Source organism: Schistocerca gregaria, chromosome 7 (genome assembly GCF_023897955.1).
Source record: "Schistocerca gregaria isolate iqSchGreg1 chromosome 7, iqSchGreg1.2, whole genome shotgun sequence".
NCBI lineage: Eukaryota > Metazoa > Arthropoda > Insecta > Orthoptera > Acrididae > Schistocerca > Schistocerca gregaria.
The window spans coordinates 491,232-518,499 of NC_064926.1; the positions used below are offsets into that span (position 1 = coordinate 491,232).

Below are 27,268 nucleotides of genomic sequence, written 5' to 3' on the forward strand. Positions count from 1 at the left end.
TTGGGCTTGGTGGGAGCTTGCGCTGCCACTGCCGCCCAAGTTTTCACTGGCTGCTTTCTTAGTCTGTTGTTTTCTTTTACTAGTTCTTCTAGCCTTCCTTCTAGTTTTGCATGGACGATGGCCCAAGCTGCCAATTCATTTTTAATGGCTGACATTCCGGCTTGGCTGATCTTGCCATTTTTTACAGATTGCTCCATGAGCGTAGTTATTCTGGCAAGCCTTTGCATAACTGTCTCATTCTCGACCTGTCCCAGCTCGTCCTGAGGAGAGGGATCAGCCGCAGTAGACGCACGTTGAGGCGCACTCAAATCACTCATAACTGCCGTCGCCATGATTTACGAGTGACCGTGTGGCCTAATGGATAAGGCGTCGGACTTCGGATCTGAATGCTGTCACGCTCGTGTTTTTCCAGTTCTGAAAAAGAAACATACCGTTTTAATGTAGCAATTGAGCAGTAAGAAACCGTCTGAATGTTGCTGTTGACCATTTTTTGCTTGGAGTTGCTCTTGAGCCTGAAACACACACAACAAGACCGGTGTTAACTAGCGAAATGGTCGGCAGGGTGCCGTCACCGCGAGTTTTGACTGGCACTTGCACATCTAAAACAACGGCGGAAAGTAAATCGTTCGGCTTTTGAGTCACATCAAGTATGTGTGTTAATTTTGACGCCACTAGCTCTGCATGTTGTCATGCAATTAGTTTACCTCTCAGAAATGATTATGAAATAAAAGTTAAGTACGTGACGAGTGTGACGTTAGGAAAACATTAGGCAGCATGGAGAGAATCTGTATGGGACCACCCAACCCAAACGAGTACTGTGTGGCGTGCTACCTGGCAGGTATTAACCGAGGCAGCCGGCTAGCTAAGTCGGTAGAGCGTGAGACTCTTAATCCCAGTGTTGTGGGTTCGAGACCCACGCTGGGCGGAACGGAATTTTGTTCCGCTGCAGATGTAAATTACCGTTTTCTGATTAACGTGATATAATGTAAATAGCAACTTTAAACTTTGCCTACGTCTCTGTCAGTCCCAAGGAAACTGTATTTGAACGTGAAGGTGATTTTGTAGACATGTGTGAAAGACATGTTCTGAAATGCAAGTGTTGTTGTTTGGAGAGCACATCGGTTAAGTGTCAGATGTGTAGCCAAGCAGTAATGGGTCGCCATAGCTGCAAATATTAGAAGCTAATATGAAGTGTTGTCAGCTGAAGTCTGATGATGCAGGCGACCGTAAGGCCGAAGTACGCAAGAGTACTGCTAGGCCGCGCCTCTTTAGCTCAGTGGTCAGTTCCGCTTCAGACGCCGTGCAGTGTGGACGTGCCTAGTCTTCCGCTCCGCCGTAGCGTTACGTATAGTGGGATATCGTTTGTTTACGTGTAGTGTTGTACCTTCTGTAAATTTTTCTCCGTCGCTGTTTCGTTCCTTGTGTTACTTTCTGTGTGTATTTCAGTGTTTTTGTTTAGCGGTTTAGACCGCGTAGTTTTTGAAAATGTCGTCTCAGGTTATTCCTCGTCAGGCTACAGTTAGTTTTGCTTTCGACAAGTCCACCCGCCATGTGCAACCTAGTTCCCTTGAGATTCATGATTGGTTAGTAGATACCTTTGGCATTAATTCGGATCAGGTGCACACTGCATATTGTGATACAGAACTCTATGTTTTCTTTGTTAAATTTATGGACCCCCTTCAGGTTGATAAATTTATTTCCAAATTTGGTCATCAGGTTCTCTTTCGGCATCGGGATGATTCTGTCAGTACCGTACTGCTTTCAAATGCTTCCATTACGTACACCAGTGTTCGTGTTTACAACCTTCCGCCGGAGGTGGATAATGTGTATCTTAAGGAGGGTTTACTCAAGTATGGTGATGTTAAGAGTATTCGCCTTGAACGCTGGTCCAGCCAACATCGTCTGCAGTGTTGCAGTGGTATTCGTTCCGTCGAAATGCACGTGAAGCAGAATATTCCCTCGCACCTGCAGATCGGTGGATATCGTGTCCATGTAACATATAGTGGTCAGGTTGGCACCTGTTTCTTGTGTAATGAGAGTGGCCACGTGCGTACCGACTGTCCGCGGAGGGTTTTTGTGTTAAAAAATTCTCTCGAACAGCGTCGCAAGTTAACGGTCGCTGACCTCGTTGCAGGTGGTTCTGCTCTTGGTGTCGAACAGTCCAGTGGTAGTAGCGCCCAGTCGCAGGTTTTGCACGCCCCTGACACAGAATTTCCTCCTTTACGTGCCAAATCTGATGTTGTTCCGTCGGTTCCTCAGGTGGGTGTGCCGCTTTTGAATAATAAACGGCGTCGCGCACAAGATGGAAATAGTACGGATGAGGATCTCCCCGAGATGCCCCAATCCGAGAGACCGACATCCTCCGAGCCACAGAGTAGTGTAGATGCTCCCTGTTCCCCTGAAGTAGCTGTTCCGGTAGCGGCTGCTGACGCCCCTCCTGCTTCCGACGCGGCTTCTCTCGAGTCGGCTCGTCGGTCGGGCCTGTTGGCGCCTCCTTCCGAACCGACTTCGTTGTCACGACAAGTTGAGCCGCAACAACTTCCTGCTTCGCTGCCCCATACCTCTGCCAGCGGAGCTGCTCCGCCTCCTTCCAACTTAGCAGCTTCGGAGCTTCCTGCTCACGTTTCGCCTCCGTGTAGTCCATGTTTGCCGGAAGCTAGTATTGGTGTAGACCAGTCCGTTTCGTCGGATGTTTCCCCCGCGCCTCCGGACCCTGACTGTGGACCGGCGCGGGTGGTGTCGGATACAGAACTTGACCCTCCTACGTCACCGGCTGCTGCCGCTTCCTTGCCCGTCAGCCGACGCAAGTTGCGCGTTCAGCCGAACGTCAATGCTGTTCGTAAAAAACCGAAACGTAAGGGATCCGCGGAAGGGGGTAGCAGTCCCCTTCCCTCGGATGCCTCCGTCTCCCCTGCTATGGACTGTGATGTTGATGCGTCGGTGTAGGTGATTTCCTCTCTCGATTTTCTCTCCATGGTTCAAGCATACACCTTTCTTACCTTAAATGTTAACCGTATTGAGTCCGACGTTCGCATTGCCTCTTTGCGGCAGTTTCTCTACGACTCCTGTGCGGACGTAGTATTTTTGCAGGAAGTATTGTTTTCTGATCTCTCTCTACCTGGATTTCAAACTGTTTTTAATGTCGCACCGGATAATTCAACAGGAACTGCTCTTTTCTTTCGAGAAGGTATTCCTGTTACTGACATTGAATTCCTTGACTCTGGCCGTGGGATTGGTTGTCGTCTTTTTGATCTCTGCCTAGTTGTTTTGTATGCCCCCTCTGGTTCGTGTCGCACTGTGGCTCGATCGCGCTTTTATAAGGAAGACCTTATTTATCTTTTGCGCAAGAGTCCTCGGAGTCTCCTGCTCGGAGGCGATTTTAATTGTGTTTTACGCCCTGAAGACCAGTCCCCCAATTTTAATTATTGCCGAGATTTACATGACTTGGTTCGTACCATGCACCTGCGTGATGTTTGGGAACACAAATATCCATCCCTGGTGATATTTACGTATTTTACCGCGTCCTCATGCAGTAGACTCGTCAGATTCTACTTCTCTGATTTTTTATGTTATAACATTCTTTCTGTCGATGTTATTCCTACTAGTTTTTCTGACCATTGTGCTTTTACTGCAACTGTAAATCTTAGTCACCAACCAGCAAAACTTTATCGTTCCCAGTGGATGTTAAATGTTTCCCACCTTGCCGACAGTGCCATTGACGAAGTTGTAAGTGCAGTGTGGGAGCGATGTCTTCGCTCTGTCCCGCGTTACCCCTCCTTGCTCGTTTGGTGGACTGCGTTTGCCAAGCCCAAGATTCGTCAGTCTTTGATTTTTTACTGTGCCGCAAGGGCGCGTGATTTTAAGAACACGTATGAATTTTACTACTCTGTCCTGCGTGAACTGTATGACGCGGCGGGTCCTTCTCCTCTGCGGATCCATGATGTTCGTCGTATTAAAGCCAAGCTCTTGACCCTCAAACGACGACAGTTGGATGGTCTGCGAGTAAAGTCGAAATCTCACTCTCTTGTTGAAGGTGAACTGACTTCTTTGTACCACCTGCTGCGGCATCAGACTCGACGTCGTCGCACCTTCATCTCGTCTTTTATGGTGGATGATGGACGACAGCTTATTGCACAGGAGGATATGACGCATGCTCTTCATCAGTATTACGCTAGTCTCTATTCTGCCGATGATTCTGGTGCGTCACTTTCTGATGATGTCCTTGAGGATCTTCCTGCGACGATCACGCCTGACGCGAACGGCGACTTTCTCCGGGAGTTCCAGGTAGATGATGTTTTCTATTTTATTCCTCGCTCTCCGTCCGGTAAATCGCCGGGTCCAGACGGCCTGCCTAAAGAATTTTATCTCCGTTTTTGGCCTCTTTTGGGTGGCACTTTTACGCAGATTTTAAATGAGATTGTCAGGGGGATGGATGTGCCAGCCGATTTTAAAGTAGGGAAAATTGTTTTAATTCCGGAGTCCACTGGTCGTTTATCTGCTGCCAATCTTCGTCCGCTCACATTGCTGAACTTTGATTATAAGACAGCTGCTAGAGCGCTCAATAGTCGATTGTCTTCTCTGCTTCGGGGTGTGATTGGTGCACATCAATGTTGTTTTCCTGGTAGATCTATTCTGACCCCAGTAGCCGAATATCGGGATGTTGTCTCGGTTGCGGCGGTTACAAACGTTCATTGTGCCTTTGCTTTCCTCGATTTTTACAAGGCTTTTGATCACGTCAGTCATGTGTTTTTAAATCGTGTTTTAGATACAATAGGTTTTAACGCTTCATCACGTGGTGTTCTTGGTAATTTGTATAGGGGAATAACTGCTCGGGTGTCAGTCAATGGGCAGCTGACGCCGCCCATTGCTATCCGCCGAGGGGTACCTCAGGGTATTCCGCTCTCTATGTCTCTATTCATATTGTCCCTGGAACCGCTGCTTCGGACTCTTGCTTTCAAGCTTCAGGGTATGACCCTCTCTGGTGGGAAGCACACTGTTAAGGCGTACGCGGACGATGTCGTTGTTCTCCTCCGTCAACGTGATGATATCACATTGTTGAAAGGGGCAGTTGATGCATACTGTTGTCTCTGGAGCGCGTCTCAATCAGGGTAAATGTAAGTTCCTTAATATTCGAGGGTTTCGCGATGCTGATGTCCCTTGGGCCACTTTTGTCGATCGCCATACCTCATTGGGGATTAGCATTGATCGGTGTCCCATACAAATGGCGGCTCTTAATTGGAAATCTGTCACCGAGAAGATACAGGGGGCTCTGATGGTCCATAAGCAGCGCTCTGCGGCCATTTTGCAAAAAGTAAGAATTTTAGACACGTACGTGTTATGTAAAGCCTATTATGTTGCTCAGCTGATCCCACTTCCCATAATGGTGGCGAAAAGGTTGCGCCAATTGTCTAGCAGGTTTATATGGAAGGGTCATCTATTCAAGTTGCGTTACGAGGTTATGACGAAACCGCGTATCTCCGGAGGCTTGGGCCTCACTGACATTACTCGCAAGGCATCTGCCTTGTACGTCCGCCGTACGACTCTCATTGTTACGCAAGAAGTGACTTCAATTACATCCAGAATTTTTACTGTTCTGCGTCCGAAGAGCCTTGCTCCACCTGTCGACGTCGGTCGCCTCAATTTTAAGTTGAAACACGTCCGGGAATTTTATATTGCGGTTAGTTACCTCGGTGACGTCTTCTTGCGACGACCGGTGCCAACGACCAAGAGCTTGATTGCCCGTTGTGAGGGGCTGGCCGGTCCCAATCCAATCGAACTGGCGTCTCCATCAGTGTCCTGGAGGAACGTCTGGAAGAATGTTAGTCTGCCGATCAACTCAATGGCTGTGGCGTCCACATGGTATAGGGTAATTAATAATTTGGTCCCCACCAACGTACGACTGCACCGTATTGGTCTTTCTGACACGGACAACTGCACTCGGTGTGGTCTCCTGGACACACTTAGGCATCGATTCACCTGCAGTGGGCACCTTGCTAATTGGCTTTGGCTCAGGAAACAACTGGCTTTTGTCACTAGGACTGCCGAAACCGCTTATACCATTGACATCATCGTACGGCCCGATTCTTCCTTTTATCCGCGAACGAAGCTCAATACCGTTATGTGGTTGCTTGGACACTTCGTACATTTTGTCAATAGTTGTCATGAAGAGGATGAACACCTAACGTTTCGGCAGTACATCGTTACTGCTTACTGGAACCGATTGCGCTTGCCAGGACTCCTTAAAGATTTTGCAAATATGCTTAGCCTGACATTTGAAAGGGAGGGTGTTGGCTAAGGTCACCTGTGTGAGCCGATTTCTTTTACACTGTAGCTGGTTTTGTCGCCTTTATGTAAAATTCTTCTCTACACCTGGACTGAAGTTTACGTGGACCTTTAGGGCGAACAAGAGAAACAAACGTAAGACCAAGAACCAAAACAGTAGGGGAAATTACGACGCCGTTGTACAGGTGCCATTCGGAAAGAGGACGGTGGAATCATCGTGGCCAGGCCTCGGGTTTCGACCCCTGCCCGCTTTGTTTCCGTAGGCCTGAATCTGATTGTCACCCCTAACTTTCAAACAATGGCAGACGAAAACGACACAAAATAATGGTAAAAAAAAGAAAAAACGGGGCAGAGCACTGGTCTTGTAAACCAGGGGTCAATAAAAAAAAAGTGGCTAGGATACCTGGCTCTCACCCAGTATTAAAAAAAAAGTGGTAGAGCACTGGTCTAGTAAACCAGGGGTCGTGGGTTCCATCCTCACAGGAGGAAGACGAATTTTGGAAATCAGTTGCCCATCGTGGCCGTATAGCAAACAGTATCTGTGATGACGAACAATTAGCGACAGGCGTTTTATTAAGAATTACTCTCAGACGTGATTAAGGCGAATACAAAAAAAAAAAAAAGAAAAAAGTGGTAGAGCACTGGTCTAGTAAACCAGGGTCGTGAGTTCCATCCTCACAGGAGGAAGACGAATTTTGGAAATCAGTTGCGCGACGTGGCCGTATAGCAAACAGTATCTGTGATGACGAACAGTTAGCGAAACGCGTTTTATTAAGATGTGATTAAGGCGAATGGCGCAGATAAAGCATTTGCCAAAGCGGTACAGCATAAGGTGGGACGAGGCAGTCTGAATTACATTTTATAGATGCATTTCTCACATATCTCAGAGCTTCTCGCGGTCGTCGTCGTCGTCGTCGTCATCGTCGTCGCCGCCGCCGCTTCTGCAGAAGTAGCAAATGGCCATCGTAGCAAATGCGGCGAGGGACGCCCTGCCTTCGATTCCGAATGCACAAAGTTTGTGTTCTTGTTTCCCAGTCTATAGTTGGTCGGTCTCGTAAGAGGTTAAATGTAACTAATGGGTGGGAAAGAGCAAGGGGTAGCAGCTGTGTAGAACGAAAACACAAATTCTCAGGGGTGTGAGCGTTTCGAGATGAGTCGTATACAAGTTATACTTGGTCGTCAGGGACCGTGTGGCCTAATGGATAAGGCGTCGGACTTCGGATCTGAAGATTACAGGTTCGAATGCTGTCACGCTCGTGTTTTTCCAGTTCTGAAAAAGATACATACCGTTTTAATGTAGCAATTCAGCAGTACGAAACCGTCTGAATGTTGCTGTTGACCATTTTCTGCTTGGAGATGCTCTTGAGCTTGAAACACACACAACAAGTCCGGTGTTAACTAGCGAAATGGTCGGCAGAGTGCCGTCACTGCGAGTTTTGGCTGGCACTTGCACATCTAAAACAACGTCGGAAAGTAACTCGTTCGGCTTTTGAGTCACATCAAGTATGAGTGTTAATTTTGACGCCACTAGCTCTGCATGTTGTCATGCAATTCCTTTACCTCTCAGAAATGATTATGAAATAAAAGTGAAGTACGTGACGAGTGTGACGTTAGGAAGACATTAGGCAGCATGGAGAGATTCTGTATGGGACCACCCAACCCAAACGAGTACTGTGTGACGTGCTACCCGCTAGGTATTCACCGAGGCAGCCCGGCTAGCTCAGTCGGTACAGCATGAGACTCTTAATTTCAGGGTCGTGGGTTGGAGCCCCACGCTGGGCGGAACGGAATTTTGTTCCGCTGCAGATGTAAATTACCGTTTTTGTGATTAACGTGATGTAATGGAAATAGCAACTTTAAACTTTGCCTACGTCTCTGTCAGTCGCCAGGACATCTTTCGATTGTCAGTAGCACCGTTTTCGTTAAATTAGCGAGATCCGACATGTGCGAGAAAATTGTTGCATCTTGTGGTGGTATCCTAACGTTTAAACATAGCGATGGAAATGTGGGAGAAGTTGTTGTTTCGCATGCCGGCCTAGGAATACTGACTGTTCGAATTTTTGAACTTCCATGTAAAATAACCAGTGAACAGATAAACGCAGTGCTTTGTCTTTACGGTAAAATCATAAGCAATATTGCGGAACGCTGGTCTAGTGCACATAAATTCCCAGTTCTTAACGGGGTGCGGCAATTAAGAATCGAGCTGCAGAAGCACATCCCGTCTTATGTTCACGTTTGCGGGTATCGTGCGATAGTAATGTACGATGACCAGCCTCGAACATGTGCAGCATGCAACTCGACAGGTCACGTGCAAGCCGAATGCATGCAGAGGAGAGTGGCGCAGCTGCCTATCGGCGGGGCTGCCACGCCCCCCTCAATGACAACACTGTCTGTAACGTATGTGGCCGTGGCGCGTGGGCTTTCGGCTACACCCACGGTCCCACAAGTTAGTGAAACCACTTAACTGCCTGCGACTGTGAGACGAATAGAGACTGCTGAAACGCCTGATCAGAGTCAACCTAAACCAGCAGAAATATCGACGTCTATCGTAGTCACCGAAGAACGGGCATCTGCGTTGCAAACGGCTGCGTCTCCACCGGCCGATGCTACTCCACGGGGGGAATCTCAAGCAGGTGATGATAAAAGCCCACAAAAGTGTGCATCTCCCAGAAAAACTAAAAAACGGAGAGTTGCCCGCCAGGATGCCGAACTGATTGCACCGGTTCTGCGCGAAAAGGCTAAACAGATCGGTGAACAAATCAGTGCAAAAGCATCTGATAGCACAAACCATGATCATCCCTCAGCTAGTTTACCATCAGTCCTTGACAATGTCTCAGATGCTCTACCTCTGAACCCCGAACAGTCAGCTACACTTCGAGCCGACCGTGATAACCACATGATCGACCTCTATCCTGTTGAAGCGTCAATAACCACCTCGACAGGCCCACAGCCAACTAGTTGGGCAGACGATACAGAATCCAATGTCGAAGTAGACAGTATGGATACTTCAGAAACGGTGACAGCCATAACTTCGGTCCCCAAGGACGACGATGTTAATGAGAAAGGTAACGCCTCGACAGAAACTACTGTGCAAAAAGAACTCGCGACTGATCCATTTTCAAACGGAGAATATTTTTAACTCTGCCTTTACAGTGACTGTCCATAGATGTTTTTAAATTGCTTGCACAGTGCATTTTCGACGTGGTTTGCTTTTCCAGCGCTATTTATGATTGATATTGGACGGATTTTAGGCATTGCTTTTGTTTAGTCACCCACAATTCAGCCACAGGCCTATCGACTTGCTACTCTAAATATTAATAAGATACGTAGCGCTTGTAAATTACAACATTTAAAGGACTTTTTATATGCAGCTGATGTAGACATTTTATTTGTCCAAGAAGTAACAGAGGTCGGACTTGATTGCATACCAGGTTATAATGTGATTACTAATCCTGGAGCCGGTTGTGAACTAGGTACAGCTTTTATTGCCAAGGAAGGTATTATTATCACTGACGTCACAGAATTGCCGAACAGTAGGGGCATTGCGGGCACTTTTTATAACAACAGACTAATTAATGTATATGCCCCATCCGGTTCCAGTAATAGACGTCAAAGAGCAGATTTTTTTAAAGGAGAAATAGTTCCAATCTTTGGCGTCCGCCACGACAATGTTATCTTCGGAGGTGACTTTAACTGTGTCATCAGTGCAAAGGACCAGACTCCCAATCTTAACAGATCACTTGAACTGGAACGAATTGTACGAGACTTAGGCTTAATTGACTCTTGGGAGCTCAAGCATGGGGCTGCACCTGGGTTTACCCATATTACGACCCATTCGGCAAGCCGTCTCGATCGAATTTATGTCACACCTAATTTGAGGAATAACATTCTGCAGTCAGAAGTATGGCCAGTGGCGTTCTCAGATCATGCTGCATACATCTGTACTATCACTCTAGACCGACAACGAACGTATCGATACAGGGGCCTGTGAAAATTAAATATTTCACATCTTCAAGACTCGGCGTGTCAAGAAGCCTTCCTCCAAACCTGGCGAGAATGTGAACAGAGATTTGCCTCTTACAATACAGCCATTGATTGGTGGCTCAGGTGCGCCAAACCTAAAATTAGGTGGTGTTTCATGAACTACGCACGGGAAAAGAGCTTTTGGCTTCACAGGACGATCCATTTCTATTTTCATTGTCTGCGGGAACTGTATGCGCTCGGCACTTCGGCCGTCGAGCAATGTAAACGAATTAAGAAAATCCAGGCCAAAATCCTAACCCTAAGGAGGACGCAGCTAGAAGGCTACAAAGTCAGGTCGCGGGTCCAGACTACTGCACACCAAGAACTCACCTCAGTCTACCATATGATCCAAGAAAGTAGGAAAGGATCCCGTAAAATTCTGACGGAGTTAACTGCTGAGGATGGCGCAACGCTGACTACGCACAATGAGATTAAGGCGGCGGTGCTTAACTACTTCACCACCTTGATGTCAAAAATAGAAGTTAACGTGCAAGTGCGGGACGATCTTTTGAATAATTTGCACAACAGAGTCAGTCTCGCGAACGCGGAACAGCTATTAGCCGTGGCAACCGAAGACGACGTGGGATATGTCATCTGGGAAAGTGCTAAGAATAAATCCCCCGGACCTGACGGAATTCCCGCCGAATTCTATCAAAAATTCTGGAACACCATAAAGGCGAAGATCACTTGCATGTGTAACGAACTTCTAGACCACAACAACGTGATCCCCACCAGCTTCTGTGAAGGCGCAATCGTTCTAATTAAAAAAACTCAGGCGGTGCCAACGTAAAAAATCTAAGACCGATAACGCTGCTCAACAGCGACTATAAAATCTTTGCGAGACTATTGGCCCAAAGGCTTAAATCCACGATGACCAGCATCATTGGCCCTTACCAGACCAGCGTGGGCAAGGATCGGAAAATTCAACAGACTCTATGCGACTACCGTGATTTAATCTCCATTGCGGAAGTCTGTAAACTGAAATGTGCCATCATGTCCTTAGATTTCGACAAAGCCTTTGACAGGGTAAACCACCAGTATCTCTTTCGTACCATGTCTGCGATGGGTTTTCCACCTGGGTTCGTTGCCATTATACAACAGATGGTAGCGACTAATTCATCCAGAATCATCATCAATGGCCAGCCTACCCGAGCAATAGAGATAGTCAGTTCCGTCAGGCAGGGCTGCCCAATGTCCATGGCGCTTTTTGCGATTGCCATTGAGCCTTTGTTAGCTACCCTGACGAAAAGTTTACAGGGCATCGTCATACATGGATCCCGAGTTGTGTGCAAGGCGTATGCAGACGATGTCGGTTTCCTTATCATAAATAGAACTGAAGTGGAAACCGCACTACAGACAGTCAGGCAATATGAGCAAGCGTCCGGTGCACAACTAAACTGGACAAAGTCTGGAATATTCAATATTGGCCGCGGCCTAGGATCGCGCCCTCACAGGCAACTACGTTAGCTGAAGATCTTCAAGTGTCTTGGAATTGATTTTCAGCGTAATATCCGGCACACAATTGCAACCAACTATAGAAAGCTTCTACAGACTATTCGTGCCGGCATACGGTAACACAGTGTACGAAAACTAAATGAAATTCAGAAAGTCACGGTCGCAAATGTATATCTCACCTCAAAACTCAATTATATCGCTCAAATTTTACCAATGTCTGCACACACTGCAAAACGAATTATGTCAGCATTAGGACAGTTTGTCAGCCATCGTCACATTTTTAAAGTTCAGTTTGACACCTTAACGCTGGCCACAAAAAATGGTGGCTTAAAGCTTGTCGATGTTGGAAAGAAGGCGCAAGCTTTATACATATCAAAAACTTTCCACCAATGGAAACACTCAGCAGATAGTCTCGCTGCTCACCTGCTTACTGAGATAGCTCCGGCAAACCTCAGTCCACCCATCACGGTGCAACATATTCCAAACGGACTTTATCATTTAAAACGGTTTTTATTGGAGTACAGTTATGCACAGACAAGGATCCCCGTACAAGCAATGACGGCAGTGAAACGCGTGTACCAGGAACTCATGAAAGATAAGAAGCCAAATAACGTCGAAGACAAATACAATTTTTACGACTGGAAGGTAATCTGGTTGAACATCCATTGTCCACACTAGCCGTCAGCAATGCAAGCCACTTGGTATTTCGCAGTTAACAGAAAATTGGCCACTAACTCCAAACTACATAACATACACCTCGCAGAATCACCTTTATGCATCACGTGTAATTTAATAGATACTGATGAACACAGATTTGTGTGCGACAAAGTAAAAGATATATGGGCATATATCACGAACAAGTTGGCGCTCATCAGCAGAACATCTCCCAGATATATAACGCCTGCTGCCTTTCTAACGCCGGATGATACTCCGTACCCACGGACGAGAAGGAACGCACTAAACTGGTTAAAATCCGCTACAGTACACTACTTATTTACAAAAGAAGAAAAGAGTAAAGAAGACTTCTGGGTCTATCTTACAACTCAGCACCATCTGCTAATGAAAACACAAAACTACAAGGATCACTTCGCCAACTACCTGCTCAAAACTGTGACGTAAAATAAAGAAACTAACAGGTCAACTGATTGAATTTCATGTTACTGAAAGTTCAGCAGATATTCACTGCAAAAAGGCGGACCATCTATAAGGCGAATAATATATCATGTTGACCGACTCCCAAGTTACAACCACACTGAAGGATTCGATTGGCAAGATTTTCAAGCTTCATTTCGTAAGCAGAAGAAAAATAATAATAATAAAAAAAATGGATAAGGCGGCGGTCTTCGGATCCAAAGATTGCAGGTTCAAATCCTGTCACGGTCGTTTTTTTCCAGTTCTGAAAAAGAAACATACCGTTTTAGTGTAGCAATTGTGCTGTACAAAAACCGTCTGAATGTTTCTGTTGACCATTTCCTGCTTGGAGATGCTCTTGAGCTTGAAACACACACAACAAGACCGGTGTTAACTAACGAAATGGTCGGCAGAGTTCCGTCGCCGCGAGTTTTGACTGGCACTTGCACATCTAAGACAACGTCGGAAAGTAACTCGTTCGGCTTATGAGCCACATCAAGTATGTGTGTTAATTTTGACGCCACTAACTCTGCAGGTTTTCATTCAATTCCTTTACCTCTCAGAAATGATTATGAAATAAAAGTGAAGTACGTGACGAGTGTGACGTTAAGAAAACATTAGGCAACATGGAGAGATTCTGCATGGGACCACCCAACCCATACGAGTACTGTGTGACGTGCTGCCCGGCACATATTTACCGAGGCAGCCCGGCTAGCTCAGTCGCTAGAGCATGAGACTCTTAATTTCAGGATCGTGGGTTCGAGCCCCACACTGGGCGAACCGGAATTTTGTTCCGCTGCAGATGATAATAACCGTTTTTCTGATGAACGTTATGTAATGGAAATAGCAACTTTAAACTTTGCCTAGGTCTCCGTCAGTCGCAAGGAAACTGTATTTGAAGGTGAAGGCGATTTTGTAGACATGTGAGAAAAACATTTTCTGAAATGCAAGTGGTGTTGGTTAGAGAGTACATCGGTTACGTGTCAGATGTGTAGCCAAGCAGTAATGGTTCGCCAAAGCTGCAAATATAAGTCGGTGATATGAAGTGTTGTCAGCTGAAGACTGATGATCGAGACGACCGTAAGGACGAAGTACTCAAAAGAACCGCTAGGCCGTGCCTCTTTAGCTCAGTGGAAGTCGCGCCTGTGACACCGTGCTGATCGGACGTGTAAAGTGCTCCACTCCGCCACGTGTTTACAAGTCGTGATAACAACTTAAGTGTTCTCTTTATCGTGAAGTGTTTTTATTTAGTGTATATTGTTCTTGAGTTTGATTTTCATTCTTGTGTTCTTCTAGCGGTTCCTTTGCTAGTTATCGTTTTGCAATGTCCAGGTTATTTCCGAGAAAGTGTACACTCTGATTTGAATTTGACAAGTCTACCGTTCTGTGCAGCCTAGTGCCTTGGAAATACCAGATTGGGTTGTGGATGTCATTGGAATTACCTCTGATCAAGTGCACACGGCGTATTATGATACCGAGGAATATTGCTTATTTGTAAAATTGCTGAATCCTGTATTACTGGAAGAGATTCTGACGAAACACGGAGGGAGAGCTGTTTTTCGACACCGGGACGAGTCTGTAAGTACTGTGCTCATTTCCAATGCCGATGTGGAGTATACCAATGTGCGTATCTTTAACCTACCCCTTGAAGTAGAAGATTGTTATCTGAAGGAAGTTCTGTCCAAATTCGGGGATATCAAGCAGATTCGTAACGAACGGTGGTCAAACCAGCACAGGTTACAATGTTACAGTGGCGTCCGATCAGTAGAAATGCATATAAAGCAGAATATACCCTCGCATGTTACCGTTTGTGACTATAGGGCTCATGTTACTTACAGTGGCCAAACTCCCACATGCCATATATGTAATGAGAGTGGTCACCTGCGTCATGACTGTCCCAGGCGAATGTTTGTGCTAAAAAATTCGCTACAGAAGCGTAAAAGTCTTACGTTGGCTGATGTAGTTTCGGATAACCCTATCGTAGAGGGTGAGGTCCCTAGTTCTGCCGTACCTTCGGAAGAGCTAAAAGAATTTCGCCCTGAAGAGTTTCCAGCTCTGGTAAGGAGAGACAATGGTGCTAAGCCACCCGCGAAGGTCGATGCCACGACTAATAAGAGGCGTTGAACTTGTGACAGCCGTGACTCTGATGATAAAACCTTCAGTGCGCACGAGACCGCGGAATCGGTCGTACGGGGGATCGCTTCGGGTACTAAAGTTATAACCGGTGCAGCGATTGTGGACGATTCTTCTACCGCAATTTCAAGCGTCGATACTTCCGTCGACGCCGTTCAGTTACCACAGGCTCATGTCTCAGAACTTCCGCAACAGCACACTCAGGAAAGTCAACAAGTAGATATGGCTCACGTATCTACTGGAAGTACTCACATCGCGGCTCGCCGTTATGGTATACAAACAATGTCTCCGGGAGCGGACGGTACACAACACGTGGCAACTGCTCCGACCCTAGCCTCAGAACAACATGAATGTCATCAACTCCGCGACGGTATACAAACACAGCAGCCTGGGACTGTCAGTGACAACAAACAACTTCGGGCAGCGAGTGTTGCCAAACAAGCTGATAGTGAAAGTGGTGGCTCAGCTGATCGCTCGCCAGCGGTTTCGGCGCATGCGCTCCCGGCGCAAGATGTGTCGGGAGAGACGATTGACATCACCCAAGACCCTCCCACACCTCCGACTGCAGCGGTGCTGCAGAGTGTCCGTCACAGGATCCAAGTACCACCAAATGTTAATGCTGTCCGGAAAAAGAGTAAAAACAAAGATGCAAGAGATCAACTCAGTGACGCTCCAGACAGGAATTGCGCGGCCGCTACTCACATGGAATGGCATGGAGATGTGGGCAATTAACGGCAGTTGATCCCTCCTTCTCTCAGACGTCCTGTTATTATGTCACAGGCCTATACGATCACGACCCTCAATATTAATAAAATTTGATCAGAAGTGAAACTGCATGCATTAAAACAATATCTATATGAGCCCGGTACTGATATACCACTTTTGCAGGAGGTGTCGATGCCACAATTTACTCTTCCTGGGTTTGTCGGCATTGCAAATTTTTCCCTGGAAACGACCGTGGGCACCGCAGTCTTAATTAGAGAAGGGATTCCAGTTACTCAGATCGACAAATTGGAATCGGGTAGAAGGATCGGGATCACTGTTTTCGGCGTCACCATCATCAACTTGTACGCACCTTCTGGCAATACCTATAGAGCGGAACGAGCTACTTTTTTTCTTTCGGAAAAATCCCCGACACATTATCATTGGTGGTGATTTTAATTGTGTCTTATCCAGGAAATATCAGTCCCCAACTTTTAATTATTCGTCTGAATTAAAGCGCCTCGTGACCGACCTCAAACTTAAAGATGCGTGGGAAATTAGGTACCCGACATTGGTACGCTTCACTCACATCGTCGCATATTCCTGCAGCAGAATCGACCGGATTTATGTTTCCGATGTTATCGAGAATGATTTATTAAAAGTAGAGACGATCCCCTCCAGTTTCTCCTATCACAGTGGTGTCATCGCGTGCTTGAAATTACTTCCCCAACCCACGCGATGGTATAAAGATCAATGGAACCTGAATGTGTCTTTGTTATCGGATGTTTTGCTGGAGGAGGGGGTGCGTCGTGCTTGGGAGCAGTGCTTGCGCGCTACTCACAAGTTTCGCAGCACTATAGAGTGGTGGACTCTGCAGGCAAAGCCGAAACTGCGAAAAGTTATCATGTCATTCGGAATTGAAAGGGCGGCGGAAATCAAAAAGACGATGGAATTTTATTACACAATCTTACGGGACCTGTACGATCGTGCAGACGCGACGGCCACCAGAATTGACGACATTCGGAAAATAAAGGCAAAATTAATCAATCTGAAGAGGATGAAACTGGACGGCCTTAAGATAAAATCTAAAGTGACGTCGGTCAGAGATGATGAAGCAGCGACTCTGTACCACCTCCTCAAACATACAAGGAACAGGAGGCGGACTTTTATTGACGCCCTGAAACTCGAGGATGGAACAACGGTTGACACATAACGAGAGATTGTCACAGCACTGCACAACTATTTTGTCAAAACCTACGCATCAGTGATTCTACACGATGACTGCTATGATGGACTGTTTAGTGCCATTTCATCTACCGTAACTAGGGAAGACAATGACTCTATCTCGTTGGCCTTCAGTAATAAAGATGTTGTGGGGGTTGTCTGCAGTTCGCCGATTGGGAAATCGCCGGACCCTGATGGCTTACCAATTGAATTTTACAAGCAATATTGGCACATCATCGGGGACAAAATCACTCACGTCGTGAACGAAGTCTTGCAAGGAACGTCTGTCCCACCCTTCTTTAAGGAATGTAAAATTGTGCTTCTCCCTAAAAACAGAGGTACTAAAACTATCACCAATTTCCGGCCAATATCGTAGTTAAACTCGGATTATAAGATCGTGGCTCGCGCAATTAACATGAGACTCACGCCACTCACTGCTAAAATCATTGGCCAACAGCAGACATGCGCCTTCAGGAGAACAATTCTGCAAACGGCTGCTTTTTACCGCGACGTCATTGCGTTAACGAACGCTAGTAACATGAAATGTGGGCTGATCTTTCTTGATTTTTTAAAGCTTTTTATCTCGTAAATCATGCTTACCTTCTCGAGACTATGCAAAGATTGGGCTACTCTCGGAACACGATTGACATGATTAAAAACGCGGCCATGGGAATCACTGCAAAACTTTCTGTCAACTCACGACTGACGCGACCAATACCAATCAACCGAGGGGTTCCACAAGGGATCCCTCTGTCTATGTTGCTTTTGTACTTTTCCTTGAACCTCTGTTACAACAGTTGCAGACGAAACTCACTGGGATTACAATTTCTGGGGTAAAAAGTGTAATCGGAGCTTATGCCGACAATGTGGGTGTAGTGATTCGCGATGTCGATGATGTCACCGTATTAGAGGCTGAACTTCGGAAATACTGTCTGGTGTCAGGAGCGCAGTTAAATGAACACAAAAGCAAATTTCTGAACCTCTGTGGCCTCCAGCATTTGCGTGTTGATTATGCTAAACAAGTCAGAGAACACAAGGCTCTGGGGATCATGTTGATGGCGTCCTCTCTACAGATGATAGCGGCAAACTGGCGAGATGTAGCACGTAAAATAAATGGAGCCCTAATTGATAATTACCATCGCAGCCTCAACCAATTTGATCGCATTCAACTTATCAATGCCTGTATCTTATCAAAAGCCTACTACATGGCGCAGCTCCTGCCGCTCCCTGCTGTCATTGCTAGAAATACTATGTCGACGATAACAAATTTTATTTAGCGCGTGGAAATTTTTCGTGTATCTGCCAAAACTGCTACACTCCACCCCCTGAACGGAGGGATGGGCTTAGTCGACATCAAGAAAAAGGCAGCGGCTCTCTATGTCACAAGGACGGTCTCTATCCTTACCAACTGCCCTTCGGGCATTACGGCGCAATTATTCTATGCTGTCAGGCCGCAAAGCCTTGACCCCCCGCTGAACATTCAGACCATCAGTTACAAGCTCAAATACATCCGCGACTATTTCCTTGCATGCAGCTACATCAGTCAAGAGCTTAAATTCTCGACATTTAGCAGCTACAGCAATATTGGCATACTGGCGACAACATGAAGGACCAAATCCAATTGTTACGAAGTGCAGTGGCATCAACTGGGATATAGTGTGGCGTAATGTCAGTTCCAGGATCCTTACTTCAGCCGCTCGAACTGCATGGTACAAAGCAATCAATGAAGTGATTAGTACAAGTGAGAGGCTACATAAAATCGGACTCAGTGATACAACTCTGTGCCATAGCCGTCAACTGGTGGATACCGTTATGCACAGTTATACCTGCGGAGAACGTGCACGAAATTGGAGTTGGCTGAGAGAAAAACTAGCCATCATTACGAGGACCACAACCACCAACATACCTTCAACTATGTTGTCTCGACCCGACGTGCGATTTTATCCGCCGTCGAAAAATAATGTAGTTATGTGGTTGCTGGGCACCTATTCCAGCTATGTTTTTAATAAACTTGGTGGTGACGATCACTTAGAATTCAAGCTGTTTATGGACATCGAATTCGCAAAAACCTGCGGATATCCTAATCATGGCAACATTTTCGGCAATATGCTTAAATTAACATTTAATAGAATGGGTATAGGGTGAGACATGTGAGTGTAAGTGGGTGGGCCCGGGCCGCAGGACACCAGTGGTGCCGCGAAGAGGCCCCACTGCTTCTGTGACGCGTCCTGGTTCCCACCCCCGCCACTCGCAGACTCCAGTACGCCGGAAAATGAGGACAATTCTTGTGTTAGCAACGGAGCTATTTTTTTTCTATACTTCTCCAGAAGCAATCAGAGACAAGCAAAGAAGAGTGTTTTAGTTGTTGATAAAAAAAAGCTCAGTTGGGAGAGCGTTAGACTGAAGATCTAAGGGTCCCTAGTTCGAACCCGGGTATCGGCATGCGACCTTTTTGAAGCTGACGCCTATGGAATTGCTCTGCCTTTGTGACAATGCAATTACCGCTGAGGATGTGAATTACTCCGCCCTGTAGCTGTTCTGATTGTCTAGTGCTTACAACAAGAGGGATATAGTACACACAGTCTGTAAAAAAATAAAAATAAAAAAAATAAAAGTGGCGGAGCGCTGGTCTAGTAAACCAGGGGTCGTGAGTTCGATCCTCACAGGAGGCAGACGAATTTTGGAAATCAGTTGTGCATCGTAGCCGTATAGCAAACAGTATCTGGGATGACGAACAATTAGCGACAGGCGTTTTATTAAGAATTACTCTCAGATGTGATTAAGGCGAATAGCGCAGATAAAGCATTTGCCAAAGCGGTACAGCATAATGTGGGACGAGGCAGTCTGAATTATATTTTATAGATGTATTTCTCACATATCTCAGAGCCTCTCGCGGTCGTCGTCGGCGGCGGCGGCGGCGGCGCCGCTGCTTCTACAGAAGTATCAAATGACCATCGTAGCAAATGCGGCGAGGGACGCCCCGCCTTCGATTCCGAATGCACAAAATGTGTGGTCTTGTTCCCAGTCTATATTTGGTCAGTCTCGTAAGAGGTTGAATGTAACGAATGGGTGGGAAACAGCAGCTTGGCGTCGCCCGCAGCTGTTGGTACTGTAAGTAGTACTTCAAGAAAGTGATGGAAGATGTGTTGAGACGTTACACGCTACGATTTGGATTTCCGTATGGATATGCTTGACCTCAGGTTCATGAACTCGTTGACTGGTTTTACGATCGTTTAGGACTGCGAGATGAAGTAGTTCTTGGCTTTTCATATGATTTTCTTGCGAACGCTGTGTATGTAAAATTTGTTAGTGACGATCCTTGCGTTCGTATTATGACCCTCACGGAGGGCACAGCGGATTTTGTGAATTCTAAAGGCGAAATATGCAGTGTCTGTTAGTCATGCTGGCCTAGGGCTTCGAAACGGCCGGATATTTAATCTGCCTTTCGAAGTTAGCTTCGATAGAATTCGGCAAGCTTTGTCTCCCTACAGTAATGTCCTGCAAATTCATGCCGAGCAGTGGAGGGGTTACAGACATTTCAATGTAGATAATGGCTTTAGGAATGCGAAAATTGATTTGACGAAGCACATCCCGTCCAACATTTTGGTGCAGGGTTTTCGAGCGGTGGTGATGTACGAAGGACAACCGAGAACTTGCGTAATTTGTGGTTCTACCGACCATTTAAAATCTGCTTGTCCCCGTGTCCGGGCGGGTCGACGAAGAATGCAACATCGTCTTACGCCTCTCGATGGGCAAGATGACAATCGGTTGTCTTACGCCCAGACTCTGATGGAGTCGCCTGTGACACACCCGACGCTCCACCAACCGGCTGCGGTGACCCCAGACGCCGGCGCAGTTGTTGTCAACAACTCTGCGACAACCCCCCAATGTCCCGTTCGTAGTGATGTCACCGATGCCGACAGCCACGCTGCACACCTGCAGGTTTCCACGACTGTCGGCCGTCGTGCCGACCATGCAGGACCGACTCCCGTCATTACTCCAACCATGTACGCTGAGCTGAAAAAGTTGTCGGATGGTGGCGACAGGTCGCGCATTTCTTGCACCCCTGACGTTGCGCCCCACACACCCCTCCCTCCCGGCAGTGACCAATCTGAGGAAGGCTCTACGCACAGCCTCTTGACGGATACCAAAACCGTTTCTGACGCCGACGCACCTCCCCAAAGAACGGGGAAATCTAAGCGGGCGGCACGGAAGCAGAGTGAGGAGGAGATACGCACTGGAAAAGAAACTGCAGCGCACCATAAAGCAGATCCGAAAAGACGGCAGTGACCGCGGCAGCACAGATGAAATGGGTTCCGTCGCCCGCCACGTGGGGGAGGCCGATATGGACATGCATGTCGACCGTCCGAGTCCTGAGCTGATGGATACTGGCCATCAGCATACGCCATCCGAAAAGTCTTGGGCCGACGACAGTGAATAAAACGGACCCTTTCTATCCCCACCATGCAAGATTACACACTTGCCACAGTTAATTTAAATCGGATCGCATCCGATGTCAAACTTAAATGTTTGACCGACTCTCTACATGCAGCAGATATCGATATAGTTTTCTTCCAAGAAGTTGTGTCACCCAAGGTTAGAGAAATACCTGGGTATGATGCCATATTAAATCTAGGCACTGAGACGGGAACTGCGATTTTATTCAAAGCTGGCATCGCTTACCAACCTACAGCGATCTTAGAAACGGGACACGGCATTGCCGTCCAATTAGAGGATTTGCTTCTCCTGAACGTGTGCGCCCCGACAGGGTCCGCTGGCAGACGGGACAGAAGTGATTTTTTTAGGGCTGAAGTTGTGCCATTATTAACAAACATTCGTCTGAAGATCATCCTGGGTGGGGATTTTAACTGCGTTTTGCGAAAAGCAGATCAACGTCCGAATTTTAATTTTTGTCCCGAGCTACTAATGTTAACAGATGGACTGCATTTAAAAGATAGTTGGTGTCACCTTCGACCACACACGATGGGATATACCTATGTGAGCGCTGCTTCTTCCAGCCGTCTGGATAGGTTTTATGTTTCTCAAGATCTTTTAAATACCATTCGTGATTTTGAACTATGGCCGCTCAGTTTTAGTGACCACTCCGCATACCACATAACGTTACGGCATTTGCGACAGAAGACATTTTTGGGACGCGGCACGTGGCAGCTGAATGTCTCTCTGCTAGAAGAAGCGGACTTAAGGCGTTGCCTCGTTGCCACGTGGCAGCAGTGTCTCCAGAGGCAAGCTCGGTATAGGGAGCGCATCCTTTGGTGGACGGATTTTGTTAAGCCGCGGATTCAGAAATGTCTTTGCCAGTTTGCCAGGACCAGGGCTTATTGGAGGAAACAGTCTCTAGAATTTTATTTCCTCGGTTTACGCCAGCTGTACAGCGATCCCTCCGCATTGTCCGACAACCTGATCCGCATCAAGCGTATCAAAGCAAAACTTACAGCTTTAGTTCGTGAAGCACTTGTTGGTAATCGGGTACGATCGCGCTCTTCTGATGACGTTTCCCACGAGTCCACATCGTTATTCCATATCATACGGGAAAAGAAACGTGGTAAACAAAAACTTATTGCTCATCTTACGGATGCTGGGGGGCATCTGTACAATGAGCAGGGTGCTATCAAGGCGTATGTCTTCAATTATTTTCGAGAACATTATTCTGAGTCAGATACCGATCTATCGGCGGGGGATGATTTTTAACCGACATCGCCTCCACAGTGGATCAGGATGATAACGCTGATCTCTTGGCCAATGTCACCTACTCTGAAGTTAAGTCCATTATTGCGTGCGCTGCCAAGAACAAAGCTGCCGGCTTAGACGGCTTACCGGTCGAATTTTATTCACGGTATTGGGATGTGATCGGCGACGAATTGACCCAAATGTACAATGAATTGCTCTCGCATGCTGCCTTCCCCCCGCAGTTCACGCAAGGAATGGTTGTCCTGGTTCCTAAAACATCAAATCCGACTATGTTAAATGATTTTCGGCCCATTACGTTGCTTAACTCCGATTTCAAGATCTTGACTAGGATTATAAGCAACAGGCTTAAAGTGCTTCTTGGCAAAGTACTTGGCCCTTATCAGACGAGTGCAGTCAGTGGTCGATCTATGTTAAATGCCCTGTGTGAATATCGTGACCTGGCTTATTTAACTTGGATTACCAACACTGATTTGGCGTTACTGTTTCTCGACTTCGATAAGGCGTTTGACAGAATTAATCACGGATTTTTATTGCGCACAATGAGTAAAATGGGATTCAGTCAGCGTTTTCGACAGCTTATTAAGAAATGTATCTGCGGAACGTCTTCACGCGTGAAGGTTAACGGCCAGTTAACCGCCCCTGTGCCTATACGACAAGCAGTACGACAAGGGTGCCCCCTTTCCATGACTTTATTCTCGATTGCTATAGAGCCACTTCTTAAAAAGTTTTACATAACTTTACATGGGTTGCAAACGTTAAACAACAAAACGGTCTGCCACGCCTATGCCGCCGATATCAGTGTGATTATTACTACCACCGAAGAGCTGGGGTCAGTTCGTCGGATTGTCCATCAGTACTCTGTCGCTTGTGGTGCCAGACTTAATGAGCGAAAGTCCAAAATCATGCCGTTGGGTCGTAATCCGAACTCCATCGATATTTCTTGGTTGGAGAAGACCGAACATCTGTGGCATTTAGGCCTGGTTATATCACCACATCCCCAGGCAATGCTCAACGCGAATTGGGAACGCAAGCTTACCATCTTACGTGCGGTGATCAAAGAACATAACATGCGGTCTTTAGACCGGATGCAGAGGGCACAGTTTATTAATAGTTACGTTTTCAGTAAGCTCTATCATACTGCCGCTGTTTTACCAATCCCAACAGCCATTGCGAAAAAATTTTTAGCACTTGCTTGCTGGTATGTCTGGAGAGGGAACATCTTTAAAGTTTCCTTTAAAGCTACCTCGTTACTTCGTTCCCGAGGTGGCTTAGGCGTCAAAGACCTTGAATCCCAATGTGTGGCTACTTTTTTAACTCGTACTTCCCGCATACTACACAGTAACCAAAATAGCCTTACGGAACAGCTTTTCAAGACCTTACGTCCAAAGGAGTTGTCTGCGCCAACGTATGTGGGACACATTCATCCCGAGCTCAGCTATGTCTGGCGATATTATGTGGAGCTCAGCTATGTTCAGGATAACCCGCATCCGTTCCACACGGCGGAGATCTATCGTGCTCTTACTAAACGGCAGCTGAATAACCCAATTGAGAAGAAACATTTAGGCATAAACTATAGAAATATATGGAAGAACATTAGTTATCCGTTCCTTCGTTCCAGAGTTCGATCTGTTTGGTATGACGCTGTCAATAAGGTGATTCCCACTGGAGAGAAATTGCACAAAATCAAGCTGCGGCCCACCCCGTTTTGTGCCAAGTGTAACCTAGTGGAAACCCTGCCGCATCTCTTCCACTGCAGGGATCAAACACAGATATGGCAGTGGACACGAAAGAAACTCGCTGTCATTAATAGGACGTCGGATACTTCCATTCAACTTCAAGACGCGCTCCGACCGGACTGGCAGCTTTATCCTCAATCTAAGAATAATAGTTATGTCTGGCTCATGGGCCAGTTCGTCTATTACATGCTCGTCCATACAACGGCAACGCTACACGATTATCAGATGTACCTCATCGAAGAGTACTATGCGATTAAGAAATTGCGACAGTATAAAGACCAGTTCCAATATTTTCTCACTATTGCTTTAAGTGATGGAAGAATTTAAGTTTCTAAATCCATTGGGCGGAGTTTTTCTTTTTTTTCACTACTTTGTTATTATTGTTATTGTTTCCATGGATTGGTCTGCTCCGCACCGTCAGATGTGGGTGATTTGCATCATGGATCAATAGACGGTACAGAGTACATCGTGCACTCGGCCTCGAACATTTAATTGTATTTTGGTGTTCCTTTTCGTTTTGCAATGAAAGCACTTTACTTTTGGTTCCGCAGTGCGACACCCTGAAGAGGATCCTCATTTGTTTACTTTCATTTCGCATTATCTTTCATCAAAGCTGCACAAAGATTTAGTAAGAACCAGAAGTTTTCTGCAGCTTCTATTATTCCTATCAAGAGGACTTATAATACGGGAAATGGTTGTTTGGCATGTCCCTGCTCTATGGTGCCCCCACGTTACCAGCGCGCATCTTCAAACGCATAGCATGCTCAAGGTTTTGAGAAGCAGGAATCCACAATCAACCATCTGGCAACAGAATTCACCATACCAATAAACGACATGGAAACTGGGAAAATTATTTGTACGCGAAGACCAACTTAGAGTATCTGCTGTGCTGGATTTCATAGTGTGCTGCGTAATCCTAAGACCAGACATGGATTTATTTTAACATTCTGTTTATATGTATAAAAACACTGGCGCACATGATGCCACTTTAAAAATTAATACAAAAATGAATAATACACAAATAGCCATAACATAAAATCACAAAACCATGCGAATGAGTGCGGGGTATTGCAGTGACATCGTGGCCAGGCCTCAGGATGCGACGCCTGCCCGCCTTGCCGCCGACTGCCTAGCGCTGAGATGCATAAAAAAATAAACAATTAAAAAATTAAAAAAAAAATTTAAAAGGCAGCCCGGCTAGCTCAGTCGCTTGAGCATGATACTCTTAATCTCAGGGTCGTGGGTTCGAGCCCAACGCTGGGCGGAACGGAATTTTGTTCCGCTGCAGATGTAAATTACCGTTTTTCTGATTAACGTTATGTAATGGAAATAGCAACTTTAAACTTTGCCTACGTCTCTGTCAGTCGCAAGGAAACTGTATTTGAAAGTGAAGGTGATTTTGTAGTCATGTGTGAAAGACATGTTCTGAAATGCAAGTGTTGTTGTTTGGAGAGCACATCGGTTACGTGTCACATGTGTAGCCAAGCAGTAATAGGTCGCCAAAGCTGCAAATATTAGTCGGTGATATGAAGTGTTGTCAGCTGAAGACTGATGATCCAGACGACCGTAAGAACGAAGTACGCAAAAGAACAGCTAGGCCGCGCCTCTTTAGCTCAGTGCCAGAGTACTGGTCTAGTAAACCAGGGGTCGTGAGTTCGATCCTCACAGGAGGCCGACGAATTTTCGAAATCAGTTGCGCGTCGTGACCGTATAGCAAACAGTATCTGGGATGACGAACAATTAGCGACAGGCGTTATATAAGAATTACTTTCAGATGTGATTAAGGGGAATAGCGCAGATAAAGCATTTGCCAAAGTGGTACAGCATAAGGTGGGACGAGGCAGTCTGAATTATATCTTATAGATGTATTTTTCACATATCTCAGAGCCTCTCGCGGCCGTCGTCGCCGCCGCTTCTGCAGAAGTAGCAAATGGCCATCGTAGCAAATGCGGCGAGAGACGCCCTGTCTTCGATTGCGAATGCACAAAGTGTGTGGTTTTGTTTCCCAGTCTATATTTGGTCGGTCTCGTAAGAGGTTGAATGTGACGAAAGGGTGGGAAACAGCAAGGGGCAGCGTCTGTGTAGAACGAAAACACAATTCCTCTGGGGTGTGAGCGTTTCGAGATGAGTCGTATATAAGTCAGTGACCGTGTGGCCTAATGGTCAGTCTGCTTTCCGCAGCGCTGCGGCGAGGACGTCTTGTTTACGTCCCGTCCGCGTGGTCGCGAGTGCTCGTAGTTGTTTACTACTGCGTTGTCGCCTGTTTGGAGTCCATCACTACAGACGCACCATGGCACATTCATACAGACAAACCACCATCAAGATCAGTTTTCAACCCGATCATGCACGACCGCGAGCTTTTGAAGTGGAACGTTTCTTACGTGACGACGTTAAAATTTTCCCGCGAGACATAATTGGTATCCATCTCTCTATCACGAGCAGTGTTGTCTACGTCAAGCTAGTAAATGACGAGGTGTGCAACAGAATCGTGAGCGCACATGCGAACGGTCTTAAATTCAAACATTCTGATGGCCATATTGGGGCGGTCTCTATCGATCACGCGGGGCTTGGCCTACGTACGATACGCGTCTTCGAACTCCCTTTTGAAGTACCACCGGACGTAGTCGGCGCGGCTTTCCAGCCCTACGGCGGAGTGATCAGCCATATGGCAGAAGAATGGACCACCTTTACAACGTACCCCGTTAAGAACGCGGTACGACAGATTAAAATTGAATTGACCAAACATGTTCCGTCCTATCTTGTCATCGGCGGATGTAGGGCGATCATTATGTATGACGGTCAGCCACGCACTTGCTCTGGTTGTGGCCAAGTAGGGCACGTCCGTTCGGATTGTCCCCGACGACGGCTTACTC

The 27,268-nt window shown here is 46.5% G+C and overlaps 3 non-coding genes across 3 annotated transcripts; all 3 read left to right on the plus strand.

Annotated features, from left to right (window-relative positions):
- The first annotated feature begins 7,991 nt into the window (after positions 1-7,991).
- On the plus strand, positions 7,992-8,064 carry Trnak-cuu (transfer RNA lysine (anticodon CUU)). The gene has a single exon. It is a non-coding gene; the product is annotated as a tRNA-Lys (tRNA).
- A 5,532-nt stretch (positions 8,065-13,596) lies between these two features.
- Trnak-cuu (transfer RNA lysine (anticodon CUU)) lies at positions 13,597-13,669 on the plus strand. The gene has a single exon. It is a non-coding gene; the product is annotated as a tRNA-Lys (tRNA).
- A 12,328-nt stretch (positions 13,670-25,997) lies between these two features.
- Trnat-agu (transfer RNA threonine (anticodon AGU)) lies at positions 25,998-26,069 on the plus strand. Its single transcript has one exon. It is a non-coding gene; the product is annotated as a tRNA-Thr (tRNA).
- The last annotated feature ends 1,199 nt before the right edge of the window (positions 26,070-27,268 follow it).